General features: G+C 40.7%; 1 protein-coding gene and 1 long non-coding RNA gene across 10 annotated transcripts in view; one reads left to right on the top strand and one right to left on the bottom strand.

The window, feature by feature from the left end:
- The window catches only part of LOC105463327 (RasGEF domain family member 1B), a 789062-nt gene that overhangs the window by 705875 nt on the left and 67172 nt on the right, over positions 1–16015 (top strand). The gene's annotated exons all lie outside the window — the stretch shown is intronic.
- Positions 7673–16015, bottom strand: part of LOC105463325 (uncharacterized) — a 29421-nt gene continuing 21078 nt past the window's right edge. Inside the window, exons 1-3 of one of the 2 annotated variants that reach the window (XR_976265.2) lie at positions 10425–10516; positions 9894–9946; positions 7673–7825 (exon numbers count right to left, since the gene is read on the bottom strand). This is a non-coding gene — a long non-coding RNA (uncharacterized lncRNA). Of the gene's footprint in view, positions 7826–9893; positions 9947–10424; positions 10517–16015 lie in introns of those variants that run through there. The other variant, XR_011621283.1, reaches the window with a different exon arrangement.

Raw genomic sequence — 16015 nt, 5'->3', positions numbered from 1 at the left:
TTATTTTTAAACTAAAATATTTTATTATACAAGGAATGGAAATGTAATCATGAAATGTTCCTTTTCCAGAAGTTGCAAACTGGCAGCCCACAGGCCACATCATGCCTGCAGGGATACTTTTCATGGTCTACCTGTTTTTGGTTTTTTTCTTTTTTTCTTTTTTTTGAGACAGGGTTTCATTCTGTCACCCGGGCTGGAGTGTAGTGGTGTGATCACAGCTCAACTTCCTGGGCACAAGTGATCCTCCTATCTCAGCCTCGCCAGCAGCTGGGACCACGGGCATGCACAACCACACCCAGCTATTTTTTTTTCTTTTTACAGATAGGGTCTTGCTATGTTGCCCAGGGTGGTCTTGAACTCCTGGCCTCAATTGATTATCCCACTTTAGCCTCCCAAAGCACTGGAATTACAGGAGAGAGCCACCATGCCCAGTTACATGTTTTTTATTAATTGAATTAGGAACCATTGTATGTGACCTGGAAATTTCACATAGAAATATGGCTTTGGAGATTCTTTTTTAAAAAAAATCTCCCAGTATGGGGTCTGTACTATCCCCAGAGAGGAGCTAGCAACAACTGTCCCCTCTATATGAGGCAAGGCTTCTAGTAGCCACCTTTCAAAGGAGAGATGGGACCCCCTTTTATCAGGCATAAATCCTTAGCTGCCCTCTTTGGGTAGAGGTTTACCACAGTTGTTTCCTCCCAATGCAAACCCCAAATTCTACTGTAGACTTACCAGAGACAGTTGATTTTGTAACCCCTGTTCTTGATGAGAAACTGTGACAAATGCCCATTTGAGTTTCTTAAGTAACTTGCTTCCCAAGGAAACAAATTGTTCATTGAGCACCTATCATGTGCCAGGCACTTTTCTGGCCCTGTCTCATGTGATCATCACAACAACTCCAGCAGGTAGTTTACAGACAAGAGAAGTGGAGCTTGAGAGACGCAATAACTGGCCTGGGACTACACGGCTCATAAGTGGATGAAATAAATTGTATTTCTATCGCCTGGTTCCAAAGCCCAGACTCTTCCACTAAACCTCTCAAACACTTCAGATGGCTCTACACAAAATCTTATTCGTTTTACCACATCCCTGTTGAGAGTAAGGAATTGAGTAGGGAGGTCTAAAAGGGAATGGGACATTTTGATTTTTTTCCCCCTCATTTGCTACATCATCATTTTCTTCTTAGACCTGTAATAACATCACCTACTTTGGTTTTTGAAATTACTCATGACAAGCCATGAAACCTAACTTATGTGTGGCTTCTGTAGGCTACTAGAAAGTCACCATCCACATGGCTGTCATTCCTTCACTGGCTATATAGTCTCCTCTTCAATTGCTGCACAGCTGTATGGAGCTCAATTTGTAATAAAAGTGGTTTAGTGCAAACCATACATACATAATGGTCTTTGATTTCCCCCTCGGCTTTGAAAATCTCTCTTAATTATCTGCCTGTAGGCTTGGAATTTCTTTGCCAAGTCTATCTTCATTTACTGAAGTGTCTCCAGAGTACTACTTTTAGAGGAATATCTTCAGAAGTGGAAACTGGCCCTAAGCCCTCATGTTGAAGAAGGTCAGTGTAGCAATAACATTGACTTAAAACTTACTTCAGTAAGGAAGTCCCTTTAAAAAGCCACTCTGCCCACTCCATTAAAAAGAAAAAAAAAAGTTGTGAAAATAGAAGTAAGAAAGGCAAAAAAAGAACACTGTAAAGCCACAGCTGGGAGAAGTAACAATTTAGTGGAGCTGATTCTCTGGTGTGGGGAGAAGGCCTTTCTTCTGTTCTGTGCGCCTCCGAATTCCACTTACCCCAACACACTTGAACAACTTTGCTGATACCTTCGTTCATAATTTCTGTCATCTATTCAGTTATTCATTCAAGCCTTCTCTGAATACCTATGTAAAATGATACTTCTCTATTCTTCTCTATCCCCCTGTGAGGCTTTATTCTCCTCTTGTCACACTTATCACCAGTCCATTATATTGTATGTCTGATTGTTTTATTTTTGTTTATCTCTGTTACCTAAACGTAAGGTCTCTGAGGACAAGGACCTAGCCTGTTTCATTTATTGCTATATCCCTAGCACCTTGTGCATGGCACATAGTAGGATCTCAGTAAATATAAGTTATTGAACTTCTATGAATTTAGGATCTAAAAATGAGTAAGACATGATTCCCACCTTCGAGGCATTCATAGACATTTTAGAGAGAGAGATAAACATAAATGCATCTTGCAGTATGAGAACTTGATGGGTACGCATGACTTCAGCAAAAGTGATTTAACTGATTAACGGTTGCACTATGTGAGTGTGATGATTAATTTTCTGCATTACCTTAAATGGGGCATGGGTTTCCCAGATATCTGGCCAAACATTATTCTGGATGTGTCTGTGAGGGTTTGGGGATGAGATTACCATTTGATCTGATTGATAGACTGAGGGAATCAGATTGCCCTCCGTGATGTGGGTGGGCCTCATTTAATCAGTTGAAGGCCTAACTAGGACAAAAAGGCTGACCCTCTCAGGAGTGGGAGGGAACTCCTCTCGCCTGACTGCCTTGAGCTGGAACATTAGTCTCTTCTGACTTTCAGAACTGGACTGAAACACAAGCTCCTTTTGGGTCTTGAGCCTGGTGACTTTTGGACTGGAACTACACATTGGCCCTCCTGGGTCTCCAGCTTACTGAATGCAGATCTAGGGAGTTTTCAGCTTCCATAATTGCATGAACCAATTCCTTATTGTTCCTTACTCTGTGAGTGTGTGTGTCTATATGTATGTCTATGTGTATATCCTGTAGACCGATAGGATATATCTACATATCTATACAAATAGATATATCTATATATCTATAGGTTACATCTAGGTATATAGATAGATCATACTGCTTCTGTTTCTCTGAACCCTGGCTAATACAATGGGCCAGGCATACAGACTTAAAAGCATCATACCCTGCTTCTCTAAGAGACAGATGCCAACTGGAATTAGATGTGCAAGTGTTTTACTAAGAGAAGAGCCTCTGAAAGATAAAGGACAAAGTGGAGGGAGCTGGAGGAAGTGGAGGAAGCCTGCAGCCCATGATGCAGCTCTGAGACCTATGAACGAAGAAACAGAAGAAAGGGTTGAGTAGGAAGTGCTTCAGACCACAGTGCAGTTCTGAGAGCTGTGGCCAGCCTGATGGAGAGTCCCTGAACCAAAGGTGCCCATTTGAGGAATCCCCCTTTAGGCAGGAATGGCCCAGCTCTAGCACCCACCACTGTAGTCAGTCATGACTGGGGCAGCCTGGGGAAGTGTGACCTGGAAGTGAACGCTGCAGTCAATCCAAGGTACAACAGCTGAAGACTATGAATCAACTGTGCCCCACACAATAGACCCTCCCACAGAGAGATTCGAACAGGGCCCCTTCATGACCCATTCTTCTGGCATGCCCTTCTGAGGCTGGGGGTGGGCTTTCACAAGTTCTGACCATCATAAAATCTCTATGTGGTAAAGATAATATGTTCTTAAAGTGGAGTAGGCGCTCCCTAGGAACTTGTCTTGAAGCTTATGTTCTTATTTAGATCATATATTTACCAAAGCTAATCTTGGAGCCATCTCTGCTCGTATGCAAGAGTGGGCCAGGCTGAGGAAGGATGATGGTGGGAATCTAGGAAAAGGAGGGGCCTGGAAGCTGGATTCCTTTTCTATTCTGCTGAAGCCAGAGACTTGGGAACAGCAGGCACCTCCCATCCCAAGGTGCTGGGATGGGAGGAGGACCTGGTTTTTGAAACCAATAATACATCAATCCATGGGCAAACTTTGGTACCCACACTCTATTTTACAGACCTCTGGCTGATCTCTTGGATACTTTGCAACAGAACTGGGAGAAATATGGCAGAGATCAGCTCTCCTTAGTTGAAACAGAAAATCCCCCGAGGATAGGCAGGAAAAGATACTAGACTACCTGTTCTTCTGATAAATCATATATAATGCTTGTTTGTTAAATGATTATAAATCTAGTTCTTTCTTTTATTCCTCCTTTAGGATCAAAATTTATTACCAATTCAGAAGATTAGTGTGGGCTGGGCTTCCTCTGTAAACATTTCCCTCTTTATTATATTTCCCCTACTCTGCAAATTAAGAGAACTGCCACTTAAAGCCTGTAAAAAACAACCCTGTCAATTAACTCTGATGGAGTCATAGTGATGAAATATTAGCTAGTGCTAGACAGGAATCTGGAGATCCTTTATTATTACATATAGAAAGAAATGAGTGATTACCCAAGGTCACCTGGCCGACTAACTGCAGAAACAGGCTGGGAACCAAGGCTTTGGTTCTCAGGCTGGAGCTCTGCTCATTATGGCAGCCTTGTTTTCTTCTCTGATTGTACCCTGGTTTTTTTTTTTTTTTTTTTTTTTTTGGTACTTTTATGCTAGAGAATACTTGGTTAGCCAAAGATTTTTTCATAACCTCTGTAAAGCATGTATTTCCCTTTTTTAGGGAACCACTTTTTCCTCTGGCTAAGAGTTTTGTGCCCCAACTTAATGGAAAAAAAAAAAAAACATTGGCTTGCCGCAGGAGCCTGTAAAAATGCCATTTCTTTGAAAACTGGCAATGGCTAACGCCTAACATAAACCTCTGAAGGGAGAAAAGGACGGAGAAGCCAAGGTGCACAAATCGCCCAGCTTTGCGACTGGTAGAGCTAACACTTGTTTACTGATGTAGATGGTTCCAACAGCTGCTTGTCTGCAGACTCAGAAACTTCTCTGAACTAGAAGGAACTTTGACAATTATCTGTGAGGAAACAGAAAGAACATGTCCCGTGAGCACCGTCACAGGGCAGAGTCAGAACCGGAACCCACGCCTTCCAACTCTTAGTCAGATGATTGTCTGTGACAGAATATTTGGAAGACTCCAAGGATGAGGCTTTTAATTTTAGACCAGCAAGTGCAAATTGGGAAGTGTGTCAAAAGTCAGTGCATTGACTATGATAATCATTGTTGAGCCCTTATTATGTTCCAGGCGCTGTTCTAAGGGCTTTATAGGGATTGAGTACTTCTTTACACTGGGCTATTAGTCAGCTTTCGCCAGGCTGTGTTACAGCAGTAACCCCCAAATCTTAGTGGTTTACAGTAACAGAGGTTGTAGGTGGTCGTGATGGGTAAGACTCCTCCAAATGGCTTCTTCAATGCAGGATCAGGGTGAATGAGAAGATCCTATTTGAGATATGTCATTCTTGTGGCAGAGAGAAAAGGGCGCAATGGCCCAGAAAGCCTTTGCTCGGTCAGGACATATGTCATTTCCACTGAAATGCCACTGATCACGGCAAGTCACATGGCCAAGCCCGATGTCAATGAAAGGAACACAGCAAGTCACATGACAGTAACCAGGAATAATGTAGCAGACTAGCAGACTAAGTATTTCTGTTCCCCCAGAATTCATGTGTTAAAATCCTAATCCCTAATGTGATAGTATTAGAAGGTGGGACCTTTGGGAGTTGATCAGGTCATGGGGGTGGGGGCTTCATGAATGGGATTAGTGTTCTTATTAAAGAGACCCAAGAGACCCAAGGGACAGAAGAGGGCCCTTGCCAGAACCCAAGTATGCTGGCATCATGATCTCAGACTTCCAGCTTCCAGAAGTTTACAAAATAAATGTTTGTTTTTTAAGCCATCCAGTCTATGGAAATTTGCTGTTCTGGAAATAGCAGCCAGAACAGCAGCTAAGACAGATGTGTGTCTGTGTGTGTGTGTGTGTGTGTGTGTGTAACATGAAAGGTAGCAAAATATTTGAAACAATATTGCAATCTACCACAATGAGAATCACCACTTAACATTTATAAGCTCATCCGATCTTCACAACAAAACCTATTAGGTAGATAAAAATATCATCCGTTATCTAAAGCTTATACAACAAATGAGAGACAGAGCTAGTATCTGAACCCAAGCAGTCGGCCTCAAGACTGATCCTTAATCAATAGGCCATGCCGCTTTTCACGATTTGCTGCCTTTCATTTGCTAACTCTCTGTCAGACACAGTTCCCTTCTCCCCTACTCCCTCCACCAACTGGTAAAGTCAGCCAAATGCCTAATGCCGAGACTTCAGCCATCTGTTATTTTTACCTACATTGCCACATTCATTTATTTATTCAAAAATATATATTGAGCATCTGTGGACATGGCGTGATACAAAGCAGTGGGCAGAGAGTGGGCACAAAGACACACCAGAAATAGATGATGGGCTCTGTTCCCATGAACCTAGTGAAAATATATTTAACTAGAAGAATAAATCATAAACACATATGAACCTACAATTGAATTGCTATGGGAAAGTCAGAAGAATAAGTGAATTTTGCTGGTGAAGGAGCCCTAGAAAAAGATGGGAAAGAGATATTTAGTTGTCTTTGAAGGATAGATGGAGTATGAAGGTGGGCAGATGGAAAGGAAGGAGAGGACTGCATGAAGATAGGGCGTGAGGACAAGTGGTGGGGCCACAGAGCCATTAGTTCCAGGCCACATTCAGGAGGGCCCGCAGAAGAGTTTATACCCTGATTCAGGAATGCATACACTGGCAATACTAAAGGCGCCCTCTGTCACCCTATTTTAAACTGTTCCAGTACTGGATCACGCTGCCCGTGCTGACTAGGAATGAATATTTTTATAGACCCTGTAATTATCTTTGAACAGCGCAATTATGTGACATTGTGTTTTGTAGACACTAAAAGCATTAATTTGATAAATGTTATCTTTGAAAATATATCAAATTTTTAAAATCTTGTTTTGGCTTTTCTTCATTTCTAAAAAAAATATATCAGCAGCTTCAAAAAAAAAGAAAGCAGGTTTCATGTCTTTCAGTGTCTTTACAGTAAAACACGGTGGGAAGAAAATACAATCATTTTGGCTGCGAAAAATCGTTCAGTTCATACTTCAGCAAATATTTAATGAGCGCTTAGTATAAACAGGGTCTTATTCTAGGTGTTGGGGATGTCGCAGTGAAGAAAGGGTACACATTTCTGTAGTCATGGCATCTGCATTCTACTGAGTATATAGGAGAAGTAATGAATAGCTAAATTGTGCATTTATGGAGGAACCAGACTTTGATTGCCAGGCTAACTAGTATCATTTTTTTTTTTTTTCCTGCAGACAGTGGGAAGTCATCGAAGGTTTTCTGCAGGGACATGATGAAAGCTAGGCTTTAGGGGATTAATCGAGCAGTACTATGGTAGGTGGGGGTGAACTAGAAAGGGACTTGGGTGGAAGAAGAGGCATTCAGAAAGCAGTTCATGCCATGCAGAAGCAGTTCATGGTGTCCAGCAGATGCAAAACTGGTCCTAAAGTGGGGTAAACAGAGTGAATGCAAAGGTTGGACAAGATGTAAAAGATCCCCATGAGATAAAACAGCAGGGGATGAATTCCTCATTGTGTGAATGTGAAACCAAGGGAAAAAAGAAAATCAAAGTTCCTGTGGGTTGCAGCCTCATCTCTGGTAAGGGCAAGGTGGTTTAGCCCAGAGTGGGCTTTGGCATCAGATGACCCTAGCTTCCAAGTCTGGTCTGACATTTAACAGCTGTGAAACTTTGGGCAGGTTGGTTAATCTCTCTGAGCTTCAGTTACCCCATCTGTAAAAGTGAAAAATAATTCCACGGCAGGATTAAATAAGATAATAGGTGTAAAGCACAGAACACAGACAGCTCCCAGTGGCTTTTTATTGTGATTATTATGGTTACATGGAAGATGAACTGCCTTGGGGGATGCATTTGAAGTAACTGCTGGACATCCAGAGAGAGACGTTGAGCATTTTCTGTGCTTTACGCTTCACAAACCTCATCTCAGTTTGTCCTCACAACAAGCCTATGAGGAAGATATGGTTGTCATTACTATTTTACAAATGAAGAAAATGAGATTTAGTTAACTAAACTTAGCCCAGTCTAAGCAGCTAGTGAGGTGCAGAACTCAGATCCCCCTGCCTCCAAAGCCCATACTCTTAAAACATTCAAGGTTCGGAGCAAACCCAGAAGAGGCACTTAATTTAGTTTAAAAACTCTAACTCTCCCTGGCCACCCATCCTCAAACACCTCCCATACCCACCACTTGGCTGGCCCTGATTCTCCTGCGTGCTTATGAAGGAATGAGGTCAGTCTGAAGGCGGCTGCCCTGCCCATCTCAGCAGCCTCTTTGGGTGGATTAGAACAGATTTTGCTGTTTCTGCTCAGACACTTATCAGTCAGCATAATCACGGTCATAGACAGCTCTTTTGGCCCTGGACTGGTAGTCACTGTCCTTCCAGATTTGCTATGTCCTATCTCTGGTAATATTCACCAAGCTGCCTTGGTGAATATTAAGGAATATTAAGGGCTGGGAGTTAACGTGATTGAAACATACCAACCCAGGAGTCAAGACCCAGGTTCATTTTAGGCCTTTGCCACTTACTACCTGTTCGATTTGGGGAAAGTTTCTTTTCCTTTTTGAGCTTCTTTCTCTTCTTCATTTGCAAAGCAGCGATAATGACCCCAGGTTCAAACCAATCAATAAGGAAATGAAGACAATCTGCAGAAGGAATCACTGTGCAACTAGCAACCATTCTCTGTGACACCCCCCAGTCCTAACAGTGCCCAAATGGAAGAATGAGAAAGATGGGGACTTTTAGCCCCAGAAGATGTCAGGAGATTCATGAGCCATAGAATATGCCCAAGGGAAACATCTTCCTGACCCCTTTCATCAGACTACCTTGACCTTCTGTTAGACCTATTTTAATTCTTCTTTTGTTTCCCAAGTGCAGTCATATTGACTCATTTTTCACTCAAGAAAAAGTGTAGCATTCACAGGAACAGTTCTGTCCCTCTTGTTTCGATGTTAACTTCAGCATTACCTGTGTAGATTACAGGTTTCTGATCCAAAACAAGCTCTACTTAAAACAGAATGGAAGCAGCTCTCTGACTCACTTTGCAGGTTAATATCAAGCATGTTAATAGCTTTGCCATTGCTCAGTGAACAGATTCTAGCAACAAAGACTACTATGGTGTTCTTTCCTAATAATTTTCTGGGTATGGATCCACAAATTGGCTTTCAGAAATTCATGGCACAAAGATGGCATTTGCCAGCCAGTATCTGGAAAGAATCTGATATTCTCAGAAGAAAGTATGATGTAAATTGTTCTGTAATGTTAGGGGAGTTTAACATTGCTTCTATTCGAAGTCAATCCCTTTAACATATTGGCCGAGCACAGTGGCCCATGCCTGTAATCCTAGCACTTTGGGAGGCCAAGGCAGGCAGAGTGCTTGAGGTCAGGAGTTCAAGGCCAGCCTGACCAACATGGTGAAACCCCATCTCTACTAATAATATAAAAATTAGCCAGATGCGGTGGCAGGCGCCTGTAATCCCAGCTACTCAGGAGGCTGAGGCAGGAAAATCGCTTGAACCCTGGAGGTGGAGGTTGCAGTGAGTCAAGATGCATCACTGCACCCCAGCCTGGATGACAGAGCAAGACTCCATCTCACAAAATAAATCCATAACTAAAATAAGATAAATAAAATATTAACTCATCTCACGGAGCAAAGACCTGCCTTTTTATTAGCATTCACTTCTCACACTGCCTCACAGGCAGGCGTTTTCGTGTTTTCCCTTTCTTTTCCTTTAATGTACGATCTGGCCTGTCTAAGGAGACACCGAAATGCCAGAGCAGTCAAGCGAATAATCGGCATTTACTGTGGGCTCTGCCACATTTTCCAACCAGAAGGACGGCAGAGTTGAATGAGTGGGGGTCTTTGCATGTGGCTTTGTGCGGCAGGCCTGCCAAGCATTACTATTCCAGCCCTTAAACCTGTGCCAGACTGTTAATGTCTTAATGCTTATTCAAGTGTCAGGGAGTGCTGGCAGATGTCAGAGAGAATGGGAGGCTGTCAATAAGGAAATTACTTACATTCACAGGGTGATTGCAGCAGTCTGTCAGGTAGCGTTTGAGAGGATGTCATGCTGAAAGAAGGAAGCCAAGGAAAAAAAAAACGGTGGCAGCAAACAGCATTGAGGGAGGGTCTTTTAAAAGAACTGTTTGGGGATTTTTTTTTTCTTTTATTTCTGGAGCTAAACTTCAGACACAGCAGTCACACACAGGTCAAGGAATAAACAAGAAGGTATTTCCTATTTGTGGAGACCTTAAACATAAGAGCTGGGGGACAAGGGGGCTTTTGTTGCTTGACACCCACAAAAAATTCAAGCTCTTTTCTGAGATGGCAGCAGGAATTAGCAACGCATAGGGTGTTCCATGAGTTATATATGTCATCCAACAACCCTTTACCTACCTACTATGTGCTAGGTGTGGTCAATAATGCAGTGACTAACTGTACACAGGAAATACATTTTTAAAATACATTTTTGAAATTCTAAGCGGGGAAAGACATCCTCTTTGCTGTGCAGTTTGAAGATGAAGAATTTGAATGAAGTAGTATCTCACCCGTGTAACTTTCACAGCGCCTGCCTGTCTTTGCTTGCATGGGGAGGGGACTTGAAGAATGAGCTTTTGGAGAAGGCACTCTTGCCTTTAAAAGCATCTCTTAGTTGTTCCGGATTTGCCATGGTGATTCTATTTATTACCTCCTTTTGCCTGGAAAGTTCTATTCCTGTCTTTTTTATTTTACTGATCTTTATACTCTCCACCTTAACCCTCCAGGGAGAACCTCCTCAGGAGCTTATGATGGAGTTACATCTCGATTAACCCATCATAAGTAAAAAATGTCATAAATAGAAAATACATTGGTACTTTCTGACTAACCCATTGTAAATTTGAAAACTTTGAAGTTGAACTATCCTTAAGTTGGAATCTGTGGGTCTGTGGGTGTGCTTGGAAGAGGAGGGAGTAAAAATACTGTTGTCATTAGTCAGTAGTCAGATGCAATTGTCTAATTACATGGGGAAAAATGTGATCATAGTTACGAAACTTACATTTTAAATGAAAAGTCAGCCCCTCAGAATCACTCTGGAAACGTGAGACATCTTTAGTGCTCATCCTTGATGATGAGAAAAACACCCTTGCATTTAGAGAGAACATGGCAATTCCATTCATAGTTAATGGTGATTTTTTAAGGCTGTCATTACTTAATGTCACATTTTCATTGTAACATAGCTCCCTTCCATATTTCAGAATTTAACCCAGAAGGAATAACAGAGAGGATGTGAGTCATATTTGTTAGTTAGCTTTAGACTGACCAAAGAAAAGCAAATATTTTCCTGATGGAAACTCCAGAGCTGATGGTGCTCGAGAGTACAAGAATCAAGGACAGAGTCAACCAGACTCCTGAAAGATGCTGCTGCAGTGATTGTCTCCGTGGGGACAAAATTAGCTGGGTGAAATAGCGGGTAATAGCTAAAGTCCAGATGTGGCCTGGACAGATTCCTATGCCCCCACTCTCTACTGCCCTTCCTGTCCACAGTTCCTCTCTCCTCCCCCAGATCAAGAGGGGTGGAGTTGGGATTCTGGATAAGAATGTGCTCAGGTCCACATCAGCACAGCCCTCTCCCCAGGAGCATCCTGCCTACCTGCTGGCCTGCTTGTGTACTCATGGAATTTGCAGGGCACATACCTCAATCAGTTTACACCAGTCATGGATGAGGCTCCGGGCCTTTTGAAGTGTCCTCTGTACCTTTGAAGTGCTCTCCCCAAGGGAGCATAAGCAAATTTCTGGGAAAAAAGTGTAGCAGGACTTAACCTATCCCCAGGGAAATTCTTCCAGAGATACCTCACATTTCAGGAAAGAGTCAATAAGCTTTTATGAAGACATAAAAGGCTTTCCATCTTGTTCTCGCTAAGCTGAAGCAGAAAACAATCAGGTTGGAAACTCTCTACCATCCACATATTAGCTCTGAAATATCTTTCTTACTTAGAGCTATAGCTTCTCAATGCCCACCTCCACTGGCCTTTACACCAACTACAGACGACCTAACCTTTTCTCCTATGTGCTGGAATATTAAGCTGTGAGTAAAAGTCAGAGCATATTAATCAGTCAATCCAGGAATAACACTGAATGATATACTTAAAAACACAGAAAAACATGCACTCTGTAGACACAATCAATATCATGGCAAAATTCTGGAAATGCCAGAAAAACATTAACGAATAATTAAATTTCCCATGTGCATTTATTTTCCCACTCGGTTACTGCTTATTTTACTAACTCTATTAAAAATTTAAAATTCATTGGAATCACTCTATTTTTTACAAATTAAAATCCATAGTATTTTAAAAATATTTTCTTCCTGCCCCCATCCTTTCTAATGTTATGATGGCTATCATGCTCAATTTTCATATTTCTTGTTTCCTGTTCTCTAATGGGATACCTGTCAAGAGGCAAAGAGAAAAATAATATCACAAAGCCAATGACTGTCATTTATTAAGTACTTACAAAGTGCTGGGATAACCTCTTTGCATTTATTATGTTACTAAGACTTTAGGACAATCCATTACCCTTATTTCCTAGGTGGATATTAAAGTTTAGTAATGTTAACTCAAGAACCTTAAGGCCGGGAGTGGTGGCCCACACCTGTAATCCCAGCACTTTGGGAGGCTGAGGTGGGCAGATCACCTGAGGCCAGGAGTTCAAGACCAGCCTGGCCAACATTGTGAAACCCCATCTCTACTAAAAACTACAAAAATTAGCTGGGTGTGATGGTAAGTGCCTGTAATCCCAGCTACTCAGGAGGCTGAGGCATAAGAATCGCTTGAACCCAGGAGGCAGAGGTTGCAGTGAGCCACGATTGTACCACTGCACTTCAGCCTGGGCTACTGAGCAAGACCCTGTCTCAAAACAAAAATATAAAACAAAAACAAAACAAAGAACCCTAAATTAGTACTTCTAGTTCAAAGGTCATTTCCTCAGAACCACCACCCTTAACTAGGACATATACCTCTTACGTGTTTTTTTTTAATCTTATCATAACATTTTGAATCTTTCCTTCATTTTTCTTATGTTTGTAATTTTATTTTATTTGCAATTATTTGATTTAAGTGTATTTCCTTGTTAGACTTTAAATTTTAAGACAGCAGAAACTATGTCTACTTTTGCTATTACTTAGCCTGTTATGTAGTAGGATTATAATATATACTGAATGAATCAATATTAGAATGACTTAATTAATAAGTGAACCCTTGTCTGTCTAACTTCAGAATTTGAAAGCTTTACTTTAGACAGAAAAATCGCTTTTTAAATTAAATCCTAGGTGAGGAAATATACAAAGTGATACACAATGTGCAACACTGAGTAGTGCTAAACAAGCTACCTGCGTTTGAATCCGAGCTCCACTACTTTTTAGCTGTTTGATCTTGGACATGTTCCTTAACCTCCCTGTGTCTCAGTTTCTTCATTTGCAGAATAATAAAAATAAGAGAACTCACCTCGTGCAGTTATGAGGGTTAAATGAATGTGCAACTTCTCAGAATAGCACGTGGTACTTAGAATGCTCTGTGTATGAGTTGGATATTATTATTACTCAGTTACTTACTTGATATAGAGAAATAAAATATCCCAGGCTAATTTCATTTAAAGAACCCTAGGTGATAGCACTTATTCACTGACTCAAACCACCTGTTCTGGTCCTTCTGGTTGGAGGATCCTAAAAATGTTAATCTTAAAAAAGGTCTTTTATCTTTCAAGAAGAAAACACCCAACGTGAATCCATCTTGAGATTTTTACTAATATTTTACTCTACAAATTTAGAAAGGAAATATTTAGTGACGATAAATGATGTGTAAGTTTTGAGCATATATTCCCTTAAAAAAGTCTCTAATACTCTCCCACTGGGCCGACATCCTCTACAATCTTTATCAGTAATTGTGGAATGAGGAATAGCAATTGGAAGGCCTGAACAGAGTTACGCAGTGCCAGATCCATCACAGCTCAGCTACCTAGTAGCTGCTTCTTGTCTCACTTCCACAATCAGAAAATGGAGATTACATTGACTAGATTGTTTTGATGGTTACATGAGATAAAGCCATAAAGACCTTGGTAGGTCAGAAATGCTTAGTAAAAGTTTTCCGTAACATCCCTCCACCCTTATACTTCTACTTATAACCATCGCAACCAGGACTTGATCACCTCTCTCCTATCCTTTTGTGCTTTCTCTGAACACTTCTTTAATGTTTCTCCAGCCTTCCTATGACTGGAGTAACCAGGTGATGCCTCTCCTTCACATTTTCCATGAGCTCTCAAGGCCAAGTAATAGAAGTAAAGTAGTAGAAAAATGAGTCATTCAGTCAAAACATGTGAATGAGAATTTGTCTTCACTTCTACTTCTGACTGGCTACTTGATTTTCAGCAAGTTACTTAACCTACCTAGGTTTCCTTTTGCTCTTCTATAGGAGTGAGACTCCATGAAGCGTGTTCTGGAATCAACTTTTTTCCCCCTCTGCCCTATCTGTTTATATCTGTGTCATAATTGCAGTAACAGTAGTACTACTTTCATTTATACTTTCCAAAGTCTTTTATATTTATGTGTTATTTGGCCACTATATCAACATTGTGAGGTACTCCAAGTTAGGCACTACACCTCCAGATAAAGAAATTGAGAGCTAAGCCACAGAAAGAATGTTTGATTTGGCAAGGTCACAGAGACCCTAGAACCCATATATTTTACCGTGCTAGGTCAGGCTTTTATGGTGCATCTATTGTATGCATTGCATTGGACAAAGTGCTAATGATAACAGTCCCATACTTTTTTGTAATAGAATACGTGCACAAAGATAAACAAAAACCCAAAGCAGTAGATGCTAAGAGGTAAATGAGTAAACCACAGTTACTTTTTCTCTTATTGATTTGCCTGTGGAAAAATAATTCCTTCTTTTCTTAGATGAAATTTTCTCTATTATTGTGTGAGACAGCATTCCCCTCTCTTGGATTCCGTGGAGAGCTTGATGGGAGAAAAAGATTAATTTTACTTTGATACCATTACTTCAGTGTTACATAAGCACATGCCTTGGTTTGGATATCTTTCAACAGTGGTCTGTTTGAACTTTAAATAGTGCATGTTTAAGTGTAATCTAAAACTTTGGAATTCTGTAGAGCAACAAAAATCAACATTGGAAATTATCATGAGAAGGTTTTTTTTCTGAGTTTTTCCCTGAGTCCATTTTTAGAACTGAGTGTATGAGAAGTAAGGAGAGTTTCAGTTTCATTTTTAGCGAAACTGGTAAGTAATAGAATTGATTCTGAAACTCCACAACAAGAATAAGGGATATAAGACTGTCTGGGATACTTTCTACTCAAAAACGTACATTTCTCAGGAGTTTTGATAGGGATTTTCCAAAATCTTTAGATTTTTGAATATGTGCTATATTTATGCAGTTCAAACACAATAAAATATGACAAAGTGTCTTGTGAAAAGTTTCCTTCCTCTTTCTCCCACCCACTGTCTTACACCCACCAAGTTCCCATCCCCTCCCCTAAATAGCTAACTACTTACCAGTTCCTTATTTATCTGACGCCCAATTTTTCATGTATAAAATATTACAGTACAAATATATATTCCTTCTTGTTTCCTTTTAAAAAACAAAGAAACAAACAAACAAAAAAACAAAAACAGTGTCTTGTTCTGCCTCCCAGAGTAAGACCTGGGCTCAAGTGATTCTCCCACCTTAGCCTCCTGAGTAGCTGGGACTACAAGCATGCACCACCACATCTAGTTAATTTTTTAAAGCATTTTTTTCTCACTATGTTGCCCAGGCTGTTCTCTAACTCCTGGTCTCAAGTGATCCTCCTGCTTCAGCCTCCCAAAATGTTGGGATTACAGATGTGAATCATCATACCTGGTCTCCTCCTTTTAGATATATTGTAAGATACTCTACATGATGATTCTATATATTTTTTCACTAAACAATATATCAGCATTCCATAGCAATACGTAGTGTCCCTGTGGTTTCCTATTATACTGCAGAGTGTTTGATTCTGTTATTACATTTTATTTATTAAATAAATACAATTTATTCATCCAATTCACTAATGATGGATATTTAGTTGCTTCTAATCTTTTCTCACAATGGAATGAGTAATGTTCTTT

Source organism: Macaca nemestrina, chromosome 3 (assembly GCF_043159975.1).
Source record: "Macaca nemestrina isolate mMacNem1 chromosome 3, mMacNem.hap1, whole genome shotgun sequence".
Taxonomy (NCBI): domain Eukaryota; kingdom Metazoa; phylum Chordata; class Mammalia; order Primates; family Cercopithecidae; genus Macaca; species Macaca nemestrina.
The sequence above is the reverse complement of the archived record's forward strand: the minus strand, read 5'-3'. Positions and strand labels throughout refer to the sequence as shown.